The 16,829-nt window shown below is 40.0% G+C and overlaps 1 protein-coding gene across 9 annotated transcripts in view; it reads right to left on the bottom strand.

The window, feature by feature from the left end:
* LOC110517481 (trinucleotide repeat-containing gene 6A protein) overlaps positions 1–7,970 on the bottom strand; it is an 84,682-nt gene extending 76,712 nt beyond the window's left edge. For 4 of the 9 annotated variants that reach the window (XM_036972123.1, XM_036972124.1, XM_036972125.1 and 1 more), the window contains exon 1: positions 2,431–2,782. The gene's annotated coding sequence lies outside the window, so the exon portion shown is untranslated. Of the gene's footprint in view, positions 1–2,430; positions 2,785–7,884 lie in introns of those variants that run through there. The other 5 variants (XM_036972130.1, XM_036972131.1, XM_036972127.1 and 2 more) reach the window with 4 other exon arrangements.
* Between the last annotated feature and the right edge of the window lie 8,859 nt (positions 7,971–16,829).

The raw sequence follows: 16,829 nt of genomic DNA, 5'->3' as shown, positions 1-16,829 counted from the left end.
GGCGACGCCGCGCTCAAACTAGCCAGCGACACCGCGCGCAAACTAGCCAGCGACACCGCGCGCAACCTAGCCAGCGACACCGCGCGCAAACTAGCCGGCGACACCGCGCGCAAACTAGCCGGCGACACCGCGCGCAAACTAGCCAGCGACACCGCGCGCAACCTAGCCGGCGACACCGCGCGCAAACTAGCCAGCGACACCGCGCGCAAACTAGCCAGCGACACCGCGCGCAACCTAGCCAGCGACACCGCGCGCAAACTAGCCAGCGACACCGTGCGCAAACTAGCCAGCGACACCGCGCGCAAACTAGCCGGCGACACCGCGCGCAAACTAGCCAGCGACACCGCGCGCAAACTAGCCGGCGACACCGCGCGCAAACTAGCCGGCGACACCGTGCGCAAACTAGCCAGCGACACCGCGCGCAAACTAGCCGGCGACACCACGCGCAAGCTAGCCAGCGACACCACGCGCAAACTAGCCAGCGACACTGTGCGCAAACTAGCCGGCGACATTGTGTGCAAGTTTGCTTGTTAGCTAGCACACGATGTCGCCCCCACCTCCTGCCTGCTGTGTACCCTGTCGGGCCATGGGCACTGTCTACCGGTCATCCCTGCATACCCGCTAGCAACACTGTGTGCTAGCTTCTAGTTAGCACACGGTGTCACCCCCAGCCTCCTGTGTACCTAAGAAAACCGTGCCCGACAGCTAGCTTGCTAGTCAGCTAAGACACAATGCTGCTCCTGGCTAAGCTAGCACACGCCTGCTGTCAACATCATTAACAGAACTGTGGGAAAACAGAGCCCGACAGGCAGGGGCGAAGGTCACTATCGGTGTGTACTAGCAATATGTAACAGGATAGCTTCTGTCCCTCTCCTCGCCCCTACCTGGGCTCGAACCAGGGACCATCTGCACACAGACAACAGCCACCCTCGAAGCATCGTTACCCATCGCTCCCCAAAAGCCGCTACAGTCCCCAATAGCTACAGTTATTGCTCCCGCCTCTTCTGTGGGGTTTTACGGCAGTTGGCATCCAATGTTATGGCGCATTACCGCCATCTACTGTACTGGAGCGCCCCAGCGTCTCCAGCCTAGGTACTGAAGTAATAGCTTTAAAAAAAATGGACCAATAGAAGTATGAAGAGGAGTTCCTGCAGATACAGGAACGCCCTGAATTGCTGGCTGCAGTTGCACCCTTATTGAGTCAGCTAGCCAAACGTTAAGAGTTTAAGCCTAACTAGTCTGAAAGGAAAATAGAGGGATAAAGTTTGTTGTTGATCTGCCATTAGCTGGCTTGCTAGCAGCTTAACATGGGCCACAGACTGTACCGACTAGCTCTGCAAAAGGTGTTTCATTCACACGGTGCAACAGCTAACTAGCAAACATATCCCATGTTTAAAATGTATATATTAACTTACTACTTTAGGAAGCACTTGTTTGCTTTGATAAAAGTGCAGCAAAAAACGATAATTAGCTAAATGCAATGTAACTAGCTAGCTAGGCTACTCCTGTGCATAAAACCCTTGTTGTTAGCTAGCTAGCGAACAGGTTAGCTAAAAATACAGCAACAGCAACAATAGCTTGCTGGCTATCAAAACAACCCAAGGACAAATAAGAGATGTTGCACACTATAAATAAAGTTATTTGTTAATAAACCTGTGCCATGGTTTACAGTGAGGACATTCATGATTTATTTTTATTTTACAGATTCTGCAGCCGCGTATCCTAGCGACGACTTTGGTTGGATTTATGCTAACTAGCAGTTAGCATAAACTAACAAAACACTTTAACTAGCTATGGTAAAAACTAAATCACAATCGATCAAACAGTTAAAGGATAAATCTTAACATATTTGTGTTGGCAGTATTGATAAAACTAAGTTACCGAAGAAAAGTCGCCTTATATTTGACGCCCTTTAAATTCTGCACCACCGTCTGACTGCAGCGTAGCCAACATTAGCTAACGTTAGCTAACAAAAAGTTTCAGACCGGGTCATCCACATACCGGTAATATTAACTAATCAAATCGTACAGTGCATTTCAATCTAACCTTTCGATACTTTTTTTTAAATAAAGTCATTTCGTCATTTTCTTCCATGAAAAAAACACTACCGCGTAACTACTGACTATGTAGCTAACACGTTAATACAAGCGGGCTCAATGGCTAACATGCTAACACGTTAATACAAGCGGGCTCAATGGCTAACATGCTAACACGTTAATACAAGCGGGCTCAATGGCTAACATGCTAACACGTTATTACAAGCGGGCTCAATGGCTAGCATGCTAACATGCTAACCAACAGCGGGCAAACTGAACTACGACAAGCTTTCCCTGGTTGCCCGGTGAGCTGCGTAACACATCGATACTGGCTAGGGAAAAAAGCACGATTACACAACCTGGAAAACGTCTTTAAAAAAAAAAAGAGCCTTACCTCATAACATGTAAAGTGTAACAGAGTGGAAATGGAAGCCGGCTGTAAAAAAAAGGCTAAAGAAATTCAATGCATTTTTGTCGCTTTTACAAGGAGAGCCATTTGTCCTGTACGATCAGCCATTTTCTTCACTCGCAAACCTTTTTTTTTTTTTTTTATGTTGCTGCTGCTTTTCCCCTCTTCTCGCTGTGTGTATTCGGGGGGCTGCAGGAAATGAGTTGCACCACTTCCTCTCGAAGGCACACAGACACACACACACACAGACCCAAAATGGTCGCTTTGGAGTAGAGCACTGCAGAGTGCCAAAAGTCTCGTTTCTCTGGAGTGAAAGTAGGCAAGCTACAGTTTTACTGGTAGCTAGTGTTGCGTGAAGAAATACACTACTTTAAATTCTAAAGGGTTTGGGTTTTAGAGTTCTAAGTTGATTAACAGTACCATTCACACAACTGTAGGTGCAAGGTTTACCAAAGTCCAAGAGCTGATAAGAGAGTGAGTTCTTATCAGCAAGTTATTGACAACAAAACAATAGCGCAAATCAAATCACATTTGGTTTGTCACATGCGCCGAATGCAACAGTGAGATGCTTCCTTTACAAGCCCTTAACCAACAATGCTGTTAAGGAAAATAAGTGTTATTAAGTTAAAAAATACAAGGCGATCTTTAACTTATTCAATTTCCTATTTTTTATAAACCCTCCACTCTAGATCACCTCCAGGCTGCTCTCAGTGTTATTGGGAAATACTCAGTGATGTAAAGTACTTAAGTTTAAAAAAAATACATTTTTTGGGGAGGGTATCTTTACTTTGGTATTTATATGTTTGACTACTTTACTACATTCCTAAAGAAAATAATGTACTTTTTACTCTCTATGCGTTTTACCTGACACCCAACAGTACTCGTTACATTTTGAATGCTTAGACAGGACAGGAAAATGGTGTAATTAACGCACTTATCAAAACAACATATGGTCCTCCCTTCTGCCTCTGATCTGGCGGACTCAACTAAACACAAATGCATCTTTTTGTCAAATATGTCTGAGTGTTGAAGTGTGCACCTGGCATTTTTTTAAAACAACAAAATGGTTCCGTCTGCTTAATTAAAATAAAGGATTTGAAATGATTTATACTTTTGATACTTAAGTATATTTAGAACCAAATACTTTGACTTTTACTCAAGTAGTATTTTACTGGGTGACTTTGACTTTTACTCAAGTAGTATTTTACTGGGTGACTTTGTCTTTTACTCAAGTAGTATTTTACTGGGTGACTTTGTCTTTTACTCAAGTAGTATTTTACTGGGTGACTTTGTCTTTTACTCAAGTAGTATTTTACTGGGTGACTTTGTCTTTTACTCAAGTAGTATTTTACTGGGTGACTTTGTCTTTTACTCAAGTAGTATTTTACTGGGTGACTTTGTCTTTTACTCAAGTAGTATTTTACTGGGTGACTTTGTCTTTTACTCAAGTAGTATTTTACTGGGTGACTTTGTCTTTTACTCAAGTAGTATTTTACTGGGTGACTTTGTCTTTTACTCAAGTAGTATTTTACTGGGTGACTTTGTCTTTTACTCAAGTAGTATTTTACTGGGTGACTTTGTCTTTTACTCAAGTAGTATTTTACTGGGTGACTTTGTCTTTTACTCAAGTAGTATTTTACTGGGTGACTTTGTCTTTTACTCAAGTAGTATTTTACTGGGTGACTTTGTCTTTTACTCAAGTAGTATTTTACTGGGTGACTTTGTCTTTTACTCAAGTAGTATTTTACTGGGTGACTTTGTCTTTTACTCAAGTAGTATTTTACTGGGTGACTTTGACTTTTACTCAAGTAGTATTTTACTGGGTGACTTTGTCTTTTACTCAAGTAGTATTTTACTGGGTGACTTTGTCTTTTACTCAAGTAGTATTTTACTGGGTGACTTTGTCTTTTACTCAAGTAGTATTTTACTGGGTGACTTTGTCTTTTACTCAAGTAGTATTTTACTGGGTGACTTTGTCTTTTACTCAAGTAGTATTTTACTGGGTGACTTTGTCTTTTACTCAAGTAGTATTTTACTGGGTGACTTTGTCTTTTACTCAAGTAGTATTTTACTGGGTGACTTTGTCTTTTACTCAAGTTGTATTTTACTGGGTGACTTTGTCTTTTACTCAAGTAGTATTTTACTGGGTGACTTTGTCTTTTACTCAAGTAGTATTTTACTGGGTGACTTTGTCTTTTACTCAAGTAGTATTTTACTGGGTGACTTTGTCTTTTACTCAAGTAGTATTTTACTGGGTGACTTTGACTTTTACTTGAGAAACTTTCTATTAAAAGGTATCTATACTTTTACCACCACTGGAAAATAACTAAACTTCACACTAGTTTTAGGCTATCAGGGGGGTGTCGGACAGAGATGGTGACAGACTGTCTATACAAGATAATACTCAGATCATAGATGAAGGTGGGGAAAGAGAGATTGACGTCCTGGTGAAGCTCCTATCAACGACAGCAACACTCCCCCGGTCAGAAGATACTATCGTTAACAGGCGCTAAAGGTAGCTAGCATCGGGGCTCTTAGCAACACGGGCCCCGATCAGAAGATACTATTGTTAACAGGTGCTAAAGGTAGCTAGCATCGGGGCTCTTAGCAACACGGGCCCCGATCAGAAGATACTATTGTTAACAGGTGCTAAAGGTAGCTAGCATCGGGGCTCTTAGCAACACGGGCCCCGATCAGAAGATACTATCGTTGATAGGCGCTAAAGGTAGCTAGCGTCTATAAATGAAATAACTCAGACCCTTGTGTGTGTGTGACAGAACACAATGAAGTGACCATTGACCTGCCTGCAACAAAAAACAACCCTTATCTCACTATCTCTTCAACTCTGTGAGTGTATGTCACAGATAGACAGAGGGAGACGGGTAGAGAGAGGGAGACGGGTAGAGAGAGGGAGACGGGTAGAGAGAGGGAGACGGGTAGAGAGAGCGACAGACGGTCTTTAGACTGTGACTCCTACAACTATAAACTGGTCTTTAGACTGTCAACACTACAACTATAAACTAGTCTTTAGACTGTCAACACTACAACTATAAACTGGTCTTTAGACTGTCAACACTACAACTATAAACTAGTCTTTAGACTGTCAACACTACAACTATAAACTAGTCTCTAGACTGTCAACACTACAACTATATACTAGTCTTTAGACTGTCAACACTACAACTATAAACTAGTCTTTAGATTGAATCCTACATCTATAAACTAGTCTTTAGACTGTCAACACTACAACTATAAACTAGTCTTTAGACTGTCAACACTACAACCATAAACTAGTCTTTAGACTGTCAACACTACAACCATAAACTAGTCTTTAGACTGTCAACACTACAACTATAAACTAGTCTTTAGACTGTCAACACTACAACTATAAACTGGTCTTTAGACTGTGACTCCTACAACTATAAACTAGTCTTTAGACTGTCAACACTACAACTATAAACGAGTCTTTAGACTGGGAACACTACAACTATATACTAGTCTTTAGACTGTCAACACTACAACTATAAACTAGTCTTTAGACTGTCAACACTACAACTATAAACTAGTCTTTAGACTGTCAACACTACAACTATAAACTGGTCTTTAGACTGTCAACACTACAACTATAAACTGGTCTTTAGACTGTCAACACTACAACTATAAACTGGTCTTTAGACTGTCAACACTACAACTATAAACTGGTCTTTAGACTGTCAACACTACAACCATAAACTAGTCTTTAGACTGGGAACACTACAACTATAAACTAGTCTTTAGACTGTCAACACTACAACTATAAACTAGTCTTTAGACTGTGACTCCTACAACTATAAACTAGTCTTTAGACTGTGACTCCTACAACTATAAACTAGTCTTTAGACTGTCAACACTACAACTATAAACCAGTCTTTAGACTGTCAACACTACAACTATAAACTAGTCTATAGACTGGGAACACTACAACTATAAACCAGTCTTTAGACTGTCAACACTACAACTATAAACTAGTCTTTAGACTGTCAACACTACAACTATAAACTAGTCTTTAGACTGTCAACACTACAACTATAAACTAGTCTTTAGACTGTCAACACTACAACTATAAACCAGTCTTTAGACTGTCAACACTACAACTATAAACTAGTCTTTAGACTGTCAACACTACAACTATAAACTGGTCTTTAGACTGTCAACACTACAACTATATACTAGTCTTTAGACTGTCAACACTACAACTATATACTAGTCTTTAGACTGTCAACACTACAACTATAAACCAGTCTTTAGACTGTCAACACTACAACTATAAACTAGTCTTTAGACTGTCAACACTACAACTATAAACTGGTCTTTAGACTGTCAACACTACAACTATATACTAGTCTTTAGACTGTCAACACTACAACTATAAACTAGTCTTTAGACTGTCAACACTACAACTATAAACTAGTCTTTAGACTGTCAACACTACAACTATAAACTAGTCTTTAGACTGTCAACACTACAACTATAAACTAGTCTTTAGACTGTCAACACTACAACTATAAACTGGTCTTTAGACTGTCAACACTACAACTATAAACTAGTCTTTAGACTGTCAACACTACAACTATAAACTAGTCTTTAGATTGAATCCTACAACTATAAACTAGTCTTTAGACTGTCAACACTACAACTATAAACTGGTCTTTAGACTGTCAACACTACAACTATAAACTAGTCTTTAGACTGGGACTCCTACAACTATAAACTGGTCTTTAGACTGTCAACACTACAACTATAAACTAGTCTTTAGACTGTCAACACTACAACTATAAACTAGTCTTTAGATTGAATCCTACAACTATAAACTAGTCTTTAGACTGGGAACACTACAACTATAAACTGGTCTTTAGACTGTCAACACTACAACTATAAACTGGTCTTTAGACTGTGACTCCTACAACTATAAACTAGTCTTTAGACTGTCAACACTACAACTATAAACTGGTCTTTAGACTGTCAACACTACAACTATAAACTGGTCTTTAGATTGAATCCTACAACTATAAACTGGTCTTTAGACTGTCAACACTACAACTATAAACTGGTCTTTAGACTGTCAATACTACAACTATAAACTGGTCTTTAGACTGTCAACACTACAACTATAAACTGGTCTTTAGACTGTCAACACTACAACTATAAACTCGTCTTTAGATTGTCAACACTACAACTATAAACTGGTCTTTAGACTGAATCCTGCAACTATAAACTCGTCTTTAGATTGTCAACACTACAACTATAAACTAGTCTTTAGACTGTCAACACTACAACTATAAACCGGTCGGACAGACTGTCAACACTACAACTATAAACCGGTCGGACAGACAGAAAAAAGGATCAGTCATGAACTCTAATCTGAAAATACACTATCCAAAAATAGCATCACAACATCACCTGCTATTTCGGATACGGTTTCATCTCCTTGCGTCTGTCCCAGTTCCTCCAGGATTCTGCGATCGTAAATGGGTTTTCTTCTTCCCCCAAAGCAACAATTCCCCGCATATTACGCAAGAGTTTACAAATCTAATCAATGACTGTATAAAACAGTCAAATCGTCGCAATTGTGTCGCATAAAACTGACCCATCACCGCACGACAAAAAAAAGAGGGCTCGAAATTTCAACCAATCACTGCACAATTTACCGCATAATATGGTTGAATTAAGTCAAGAAACTTTTCCCCTCGTCAGCGCATTTGTGATAAATTGAACAAAATCATTGCATACTGCCATGCAAAATAGCAGAATTTACGCAGCAAAATCAAGCATTTTTTTTTTGTCCGCAAATATCACACACAAAAAAAACCCTCCACGAAAATCCTCGCAGGACTGGTCTTTCCTATAGCTGAAGATCTGATGAGTTAGGTTCGGCGTAGAGAAGTAGAGTATTGTGTTGATTAAATATTACCAGGAGAGAAAAAAACCCCACTAGAATATAGATGTGTTTTAATGAGATCAAATCACATTTTATAGACCAACAGTAAAATGCTTTACTTACGGGGTATTTTTTCCAACAATACAGATAAAACAATATATATAAATAGTAATAATAACAAGTTTAAATAACATGGTTCTATACAGAGAGCACCAGTACTGAGTCCATGTACCCCTACATTACTAATGAATAGAATAAATAAAATGGTTCTATACAGAGAGTACCAGTACTGAGTCCATGTACCCCTACATTAGTAATGAATAGAATAAATAACATGGTTCTATACAGAGTACCAGTACTGAGCCCATGTACCCCTACATTAGTAATGAATAGAATAAATAACATGGTTCTATACAGAGAGTACCAGTACTGAGTCCATGTACCCCTACATTAGTAATGAATAGAATAAATAACATGGTTCTATACAGAGAGTACCAGTACTGAGTCCACGTACCCCTACATTAGTAATGAATAGAATAAATAACATGGTTATATTGTGTGTGTGTGTGTGTGTGTGTGTGTCATTGTGTGTGTGTTGGGGTGTCATTGTAAGTGTGTGTGTGTTTGTGTGTGTGTGTGTGTGTGTGTGTGTGTTGGGGTGTCATTGTAAGTATGTGTGTGTGTGTGTGTGTGTGTGTGTTGGGGTGTCATTGTAAGTATGTGTGTGTGTGTGTGTTGGGGTGTCATTGTAAGTATGTGTGTGTGTGTGTGTGTGTGTTGGGGTGTCATTGTAAGTATGTGTGTGTGTGTGTGTGTGTGTTGGGGTGTCATTGTAAGTATGTGTGTGTCCCTTCTGTTGTCGTCGACTGGTGGCCCCATTCCTTTTCCTCAAGTGGAACCGTTCTGTTGTCGTCGACTGGTGGCCCCATTCCTTTTCCTCAGGTGGAACCGTTCTGTTGTCGTCGACTGGTGGCCCCATTCCTTTTCCTCAGGTGGAACCGTTCTGTTGTCGTCGACTGGTGGCCCTATTCCTTTTCCTCAGGTGGAACCGTTCTGTTGTCGTCGACTGGTGGCCCCATTCCTTTTCCTCAGGTGGAACCGTTCTGTTGTCGTCGACTGGTGGCCCCATTCCTTTTCCTCAGGTGGGAACCGTTCTGTTGTCGTCGACTGGTGGCCCCATTCCTTTTCCTCAGGTGGGAACCGTTCTGTTGTCGTCGACTGGTGGCCCCATTCCTTTTCCTCAGGTGGAACCTCTCTGTTGTCGTCGACTGGTGGCCCCATTCCTTTTCCTCAGGTGGGAACCGTTCTGTTGTCGTCGACTGGTGGCCCCATTCCTTTTCCTCAGGTGGGAACCGTTCTGTTGTCGTCGACTGGTGGGTCCATTCCTTTTCCTCAGGTGGGAACCGTTCTGTTGTTGTCGACTGGTGGCCCCATTCCTTTTCCTCAGGTGGGAACCGTTCTGTTGTCGTCGGTTGTTGGGTCCATATTTTTCATCCGATTAAAATGGGCATTACGTGGGCGAATCATTGAAGCTCATGTTTGTCAGTTTGGTCAATGGTCAACTAATTTAAACATTTACCTAACTAGTTTAGCTGTATCACATCCGACCGTGAATGGGAGTCCCATAGGGTGGTGCACAATTGACCCAGCGTCGTCCGGGTTTAGCCGGTGTAGTCCGTCATTGTTAATAAGAATTTGTTCTTAACTCACTTGCCAAGTTAAATAGCTGAATAAAAATAAATAAAGCTACAGACATTTGTTAGCCTCGTTCCTCCATCTCCCTCTTTTACCAGAAGCCTAAAAACCTCATCTTGGCATCGAACCTTCCTTGCAGATCCTGCGCTTGACTAGTATGACAGGCGACTTCAATTAAAAGTTCCTAAAAAACGTTGTGAAACTAGTCGGGGCATGGCGGATCCGACAGAACAACACGTTAAGAAGGTCAAAGGTCTTCACTCGCCAAGCTTTTCACTTGGAGAACATCTGGAGGAGGGGTCAGGGTTCAACTCCGCCCCCTGCGCACCCCCCCCCCCCCGGACCACACATCACCGTGACGACATTATTTAAGGGTCCGTAATAAACCATTTATATAGTATTTATAAAAGTGTGTTTGTTCATCATGTATTAACCATCAACTCATTAGCATGTTTTCCAGTCCCTAATCTAAAATGAGTTTATACTTTATTAAAACGTTTTGAGTTGACCAGTGTAATTTCCCACCAAAAAGACGAGCACATTGGTAGACATTAAACCTGAGTAACAGAATAAGGACACAAGGCTGTTTAAGGAAAATATACATTAGTGACTAGATTTAGTAAAACATTAACAGATGTGGAAGTAACAATGAACAAACTGACCATTAATATAAATTACAGACCCTTAATATACACTACTGACCCTTAATATAAACTACTGACCCTTAATATACACTACTGACCCTTAATATACACTACTGACCCTTAATAGACACTACTGACCCTTAATATACACTACTGACCCTTAATATACACTACTGACCTTAATATACACTACTGACCCTTAATATACACTACTGACCCTTAATATACACTACTGACCCTTAATATAAACTACTGACCCTTAATATACACTACTGACCCTTAATATACACTACTGACCCTTAATATACACTACTGACCTTAATATACACTACTGACCTTAATATAAACTACTGACCCTTAATATACACTACTGACCCTTAATATACACTACTGACCCTTAATATACACTACTGACCCTTAATATACACTACTGACCCTTAATATACACTACTGACCCTTAATATACACTACTGACCCTTAATATACACTACTGACCCTTAATATACATTAGACCCTTAATATAAACCTTAATATAAGCCTTAATATAAATTACAGACCCTTAATATAAACTACAGACCCTTAATTTACACTACTGACCCTTAATTTAAATTGCAGACCCTTAATATAAACTACAGACCCTTAATATAAACTACAGACCCTTAATATAAATTACAGACCCTTAATATAAACTACAGACCCTTAATATAAATTACAGACCCTTAATATAAATTACAGACCCTTAATATAAACTACTGACCCTTAATATACACTACTGACCCTTAATATAAACTACAGACCCTTAATATAAATTACAGACCCTTAATATAAACTACTGACCCTTAATATAAATTACAGACCCTTAATATAAATTACAGACCCTTAATATAAACTAATGACCCTTAATATAAATTACAGACCCTTAATATAAACTACAGACCCTTAATATAAATTACAGACCCTTAATATAAACCTTAATATAAATGACAGACCATTAATATAAATTACAGACCCTTAATATAAACTACAGACCCTTAATATAAATTACAAACCCTTAATATAAATTACAGACCCTTAATATAAACTACAGACCCTTAATATAAATTACAAACCCTTAATATAAATTACAGACCCTTAATATAAACTACACACCCTTAATATAAATGACAGACCATTAATATAAATTACAGACCCTTAATATAAACCTTAATATAAATGACAGACCATTAATATAAATTACAGACCCTTAATATAAACTACAGACCCTTAATATAAATTACAAACCCTTAATATAAATTACAGACCCTTAATATAAACTACAGACCCTTAATATAAATTACAGACCCTTAATATAAATTACAGACCCTTAATATAAACTACAGACCCTTAATATAAATTACAGACCCTTAATTTAAATTACTGACCCTTAATTTAAATTACAGACCCTTAATATAAATTACAAACCCTTAATATAAATTACAGACCCTTAATATAAACTACAGACCCTTAATATAAATTACAGACCCTTAATATAAACTACAGACCCTTAATTTACACTACTGACCCTTAATTTAAATTGCAGACCCTTAATATAAACTACAGACCCTTAATATAAACTACAGACCCTTAATATAAATTACAGACCCTTAATATAAACTACAGACCCTTAATATAAATTACAGACCCTTAATATAAATTACAGACCCTTAATATAAATTACAGACCCTTAATATAAACTACAGACCCTTAATATAAATAACAGACCCTTAATATAAACTACAGACCCTTAATATAAATTACAGACCCTTAATATAAACTACAGACCCTTAATATAAATAAACAGACCCTTAATATAAATTACAGACCCTTAATATAAACCTTAATATAAATAAACAGACCCTTAATATAAACTACAGACCCTTAATATAAATAAACAGACCCTTAATATAAATTACAGACCCTTAATATAAACCTTAATATAAATAAACATACCCTTAATATAAATTACAGACCCTTAATATAAACCTTAATATAAATAACAGACCCTTAATATAAATTACAGACCCTTAATATAAATTACAGACCCTTAATATAAACCTTAATATAAATTACAGACCCTTAATATAAATTACAGACCCTTAATATAAACCTTTATATAAATTACAGACCCTTAATAAACTACAGACCCTTAATATAAATAAACAGACCCTTAATATAAACTACAGACCCTTAATATAAACTACAGACCCTTAATATAAACCTTAATATAAATTACAGACCCTTAAAATAAATTACAGACCCTTAATATAAACCTTTATATAAATTACAGACCCTTAATTTAAACTACATACCTTTAATTTAAATAAACAGACCCTTAATATAAATTACAGACCCTTAATATAAACTACAGACCCTCAGTACTGGTATATAACCATGTTATTTAAAGTGATCCACATTTGAAGCACCTTTGATTTCTGGGTTAAAAAACAAACAACTAAAAGTGAAGAACAAAGAAAATGGAGGACAACTTCTAGTTTTTTGCAGAATTTTTTAATTTTTTAATTATTTCCTTCAAAACAATAAAAATGTCCCTCCGGTTTTCATTCAGCTGGTTGTTTAAATTAAACAGAGGTCATTGCAGAAAACCCAAGTCACAGATGGATGAATCTTCACAGTGCAATGCATGGAACCTTTTGAATCCAATATGTAACACCATCCAGTGCATCTCTATCCCCAGTCCACCTCCACTAACAACAATATTCACAGACTGGCAAATATCATTAATGCCATAAGATATGGCCCCCTACTACCTCTAGGGTTGAACAACTCTGGAAACTTATATATATATATATACACACACATATATTTTTTTTAATCCCAGATTCCTAAAATCAAGAAGGGAATCTGGGAATCCTACAACCTGGGATTTCTGGAAATCTGGTGAATTTTGGGAAGTACTTTTGCAAAATATAGACCCACAACTACCTCTAGGTCAGTCTAGCTCAGTCTGTTGACAGCAGAGTAACATAGACCCACAACTACCTCTAGGTCAGTCTAGATCACTCTGTTGACAGCAGAGTAACATAGACCCACAACTACCTCTAGGTCAGTCTAGCTCAGTCTGTTGACAGCAGAGTAACATAGACCCACAACTACCTCTAGGTCACTCTAGATCACTCTGTTGACAGCAGAGTAACATAGACCCACAACTACCTCTAGGTCAGTCTAGCTCAGTCTGTTGACAGCAGAGTAACATAGACCCACAACTACCTCTAGGTCACTCTAGATCACTCTGTTGACAGCAGAGTAACATAGACCCACAACTACCTCTAGGTCAGTCTAGCTCAGTCTGTTGACAGCAGAGTAACATAGACCCACAACTACCTCTAGGTCACTCTAGATCACTCTGTTGACAGCAGAGTAACATAGACCCACAACTACCTCTAGGTCAGTCTGTTGACAGCAGAGTAACATAGACCCACAACTACCTCTAGGTCAGTCTGTTGACAGCAGAGTAACATAGACCCACAACTACCTCTAGGTCACTCTAGCTCAGTCTGTTGACAGCAGAGTAACATAGACCCACAACTACCTCTAGGTCAGTCTAGCTCAGTCTGTTGACAGCAGAGTAACATAGACCCACAACTACCTCTAGGTCACTCTAGCTCAGTCTGTTGACAGCAGAGTAACATAGACCCACAACTACCTCTAGGTCAGTCTAGCTCAGTCTGTTGACAGCAGAGTAACATAGACCCACAACTACCTCTAGGTCACTCTAGCTCAGTCTGTTGACAGCAGAGTAACATAGACCCACAACTACCTCTAGGTCACTCTAGCTCAGTCTGTTGACAGCAGAGTAACATAGACCCACAACTACCTCTAGGTCACTCTAGCTCAGTCTGTTGACAGCAGAGTAACATAGACCCACAACTACCTCTAGGTCACTCTAGCTCAGTCTGTTGACAGCAGAGTAACATAGACCCACAACTACCTCTAGGTCAGTCTAGCTCAGTCTGTTGACAGCAGAGTAACATAGACCCACAACTACCTCTAGGTCACTCTAGCTCAGTCTGTTGACAGCAGAGTAACATAGACCCACAACTACCTCTAGGTCACTCTAGCTCAGTCTGTTGACAGCAGAGTAATATAGACCCACAACTACCTCTGGGTCACTCTAGCTCAGTCTGTTGACAGCAGAGTAACATAGACCCACAACTACCTCTAGGTCAGTCTAGCTCAGTCTGTTGACAGCAGAGTAACATAGACCCACAACTACCTCTAGCTCAGTCTGTTGACAGCAGAGTAATATAGACCCACAACTACCTCTAGGTCAGTCTAGCTCAGTCTGTTGACAGCAGAGTAACATAGACCCACAACTACCTCTAGCTCAGTCTGTTGACAGCAGAGTAATATAGACCCACAACTACCTCTAGGTCAGTCTAGCTCAGTCTGTTGACAGCAGAGTAACATAGACCCACAACTACCTCTAGGTCAGTCTAGCTCAGTCTGTTGACAGCAGAGTAACATAGACCCACAACTACCTCTAGGTCAGTCTAGCTCAGTCTGTTGACAGCAGAGTAACATAGACCCACAACTACCTCTAGCTCAGTCTGTTGACAGCAGAGTAACATAGACCCACAACTACCTCTAGGTCAGTCTAGCTCAGTCTGTTGACAGCAGAGTAACATAGACCCACAACTACCTCTAGGTCAGTCTGTTGACAGCAGAGTAACATAGACCCACAACTACCTCTAGCTCAGTCTGTTGACAGCAGAGTAATATAGACCCACAACTACCTCTAGGTCAGTCTAGCTCAGTCTGTTGACAGCAGAGTAACATAGACCCACAACTACCTCTAGGTCAGTCTAGCTCAGTCTGTTGACAGCAGAGTAACATAGACCCACAACTACCTCTAGGTCAGTCTAGCTCAGTCTGTTGACAGCAGAGTAATATAGACCCACAACTACCTCTAGGTCAGTCTAGCTCAGTCTGTTGACAGCAGAGTAACATAGACCCACAACTACCTCTAGGTCAGTCTAGCTCAGTCTGTTGACAGCAGAGTAACATAGACCCACAACTACCTCTAGGTCACTCTAGCTCAGTCTGTTGACAGCAGAGTAACATAGACCCACAACTACCTCTAGGTCACTCTAGCTCAGTCTGTTGACAGCAGAGTAACATAGACCCACAACTACCTCTAGGTCAGTCTAGCTCAGTCTGTTGACAGCAGAGTAACATAGACCCACAACTACCTCTAGGTCACTCGAGCTTAGTCTTTTGACAGCAGAGTAACATAGACCCACAACTACCTCTAGGTCAGTCTAGCTCAGTCTGTTGACAGCAGAGTAACATAGACCCACAACTACCTCTAGGTCAGTCTAGCTCAGTCTGTTGACAGCAGAGTAACATAGACCCACAACTACCTCTAGGTCAGTCTAGCTCAGTCTGTTGACAGCAGAGTAACATAGACCCACAACTACCTCTAGGTCAGTCTAGCTCAGTCTGTTGACAGCAGAGTAACATAGACCCACAACTACCTCTAGGTCACTCGAGCTCAGTCTGTTGACAGCAGAGTAACATAGACCCACAACTACCTCTAGGTCAGTCTAGCTCAGTCTGTTGACAGCAGAGTAACATAGACCCACAACTACCTCTAGCTCAGTCTGTTGACAGCAGAGTAATATAGACCCACAACTACCTCTAGGTCACTCTAGCTCAGTCTGTTGATAGCAGAGTAACATAGACCCACAACTACCTCTAGGTCAGTCTAGCTCAGTCTGTTGACAGCAGAGTAACATAGACCCACAACTACCTCTAGGTCAGTCTGTTGACAGCAGAGTAATATAGACCCACAACTACCTCTAGGTCAGTCTGTTGACAGCAGAGTAACATAGACCCACAACTACCTCTAGGTCAGTCTAGCTCAGTCTGTTGACAGCAGAGTAATATAGACCCACAACTACCTCTAGGTCAGTCTGTTGACAGCAGAGTAATATAGACCCACAACTACCTCTAGGTCAGTCTGTTGACAGCAGAGTAACATAGACCCACAACTACCTCTAGGTCAGTCTAGCTCAGTCTGTTGACAGCAGAGTAACATAGACCCACAACTACCTCTAGGTCAGTCTGTT

This window comes from Oncorhynchus mykiss, unplaced genomic scaffold (genome assembly GCF_013265735.2).
Source record: "Oncorhynchus mykiss isolate Arlee unplaced genomic scaffold, USDA_OmykA_1.1 un_scaffold_120, whole genome shotgun sequence".
NCBI lineage: Eukaryota > Metazoa > Chordata > Actinopteri > Salmoniformes > Salmonidae > Oncorhynchus > Oncorhynchus mykiss.
Note: the sequence above shows the minus strand (reverse complement) of the source record. Positions and strands in the feature narration are given on the sequence as shown.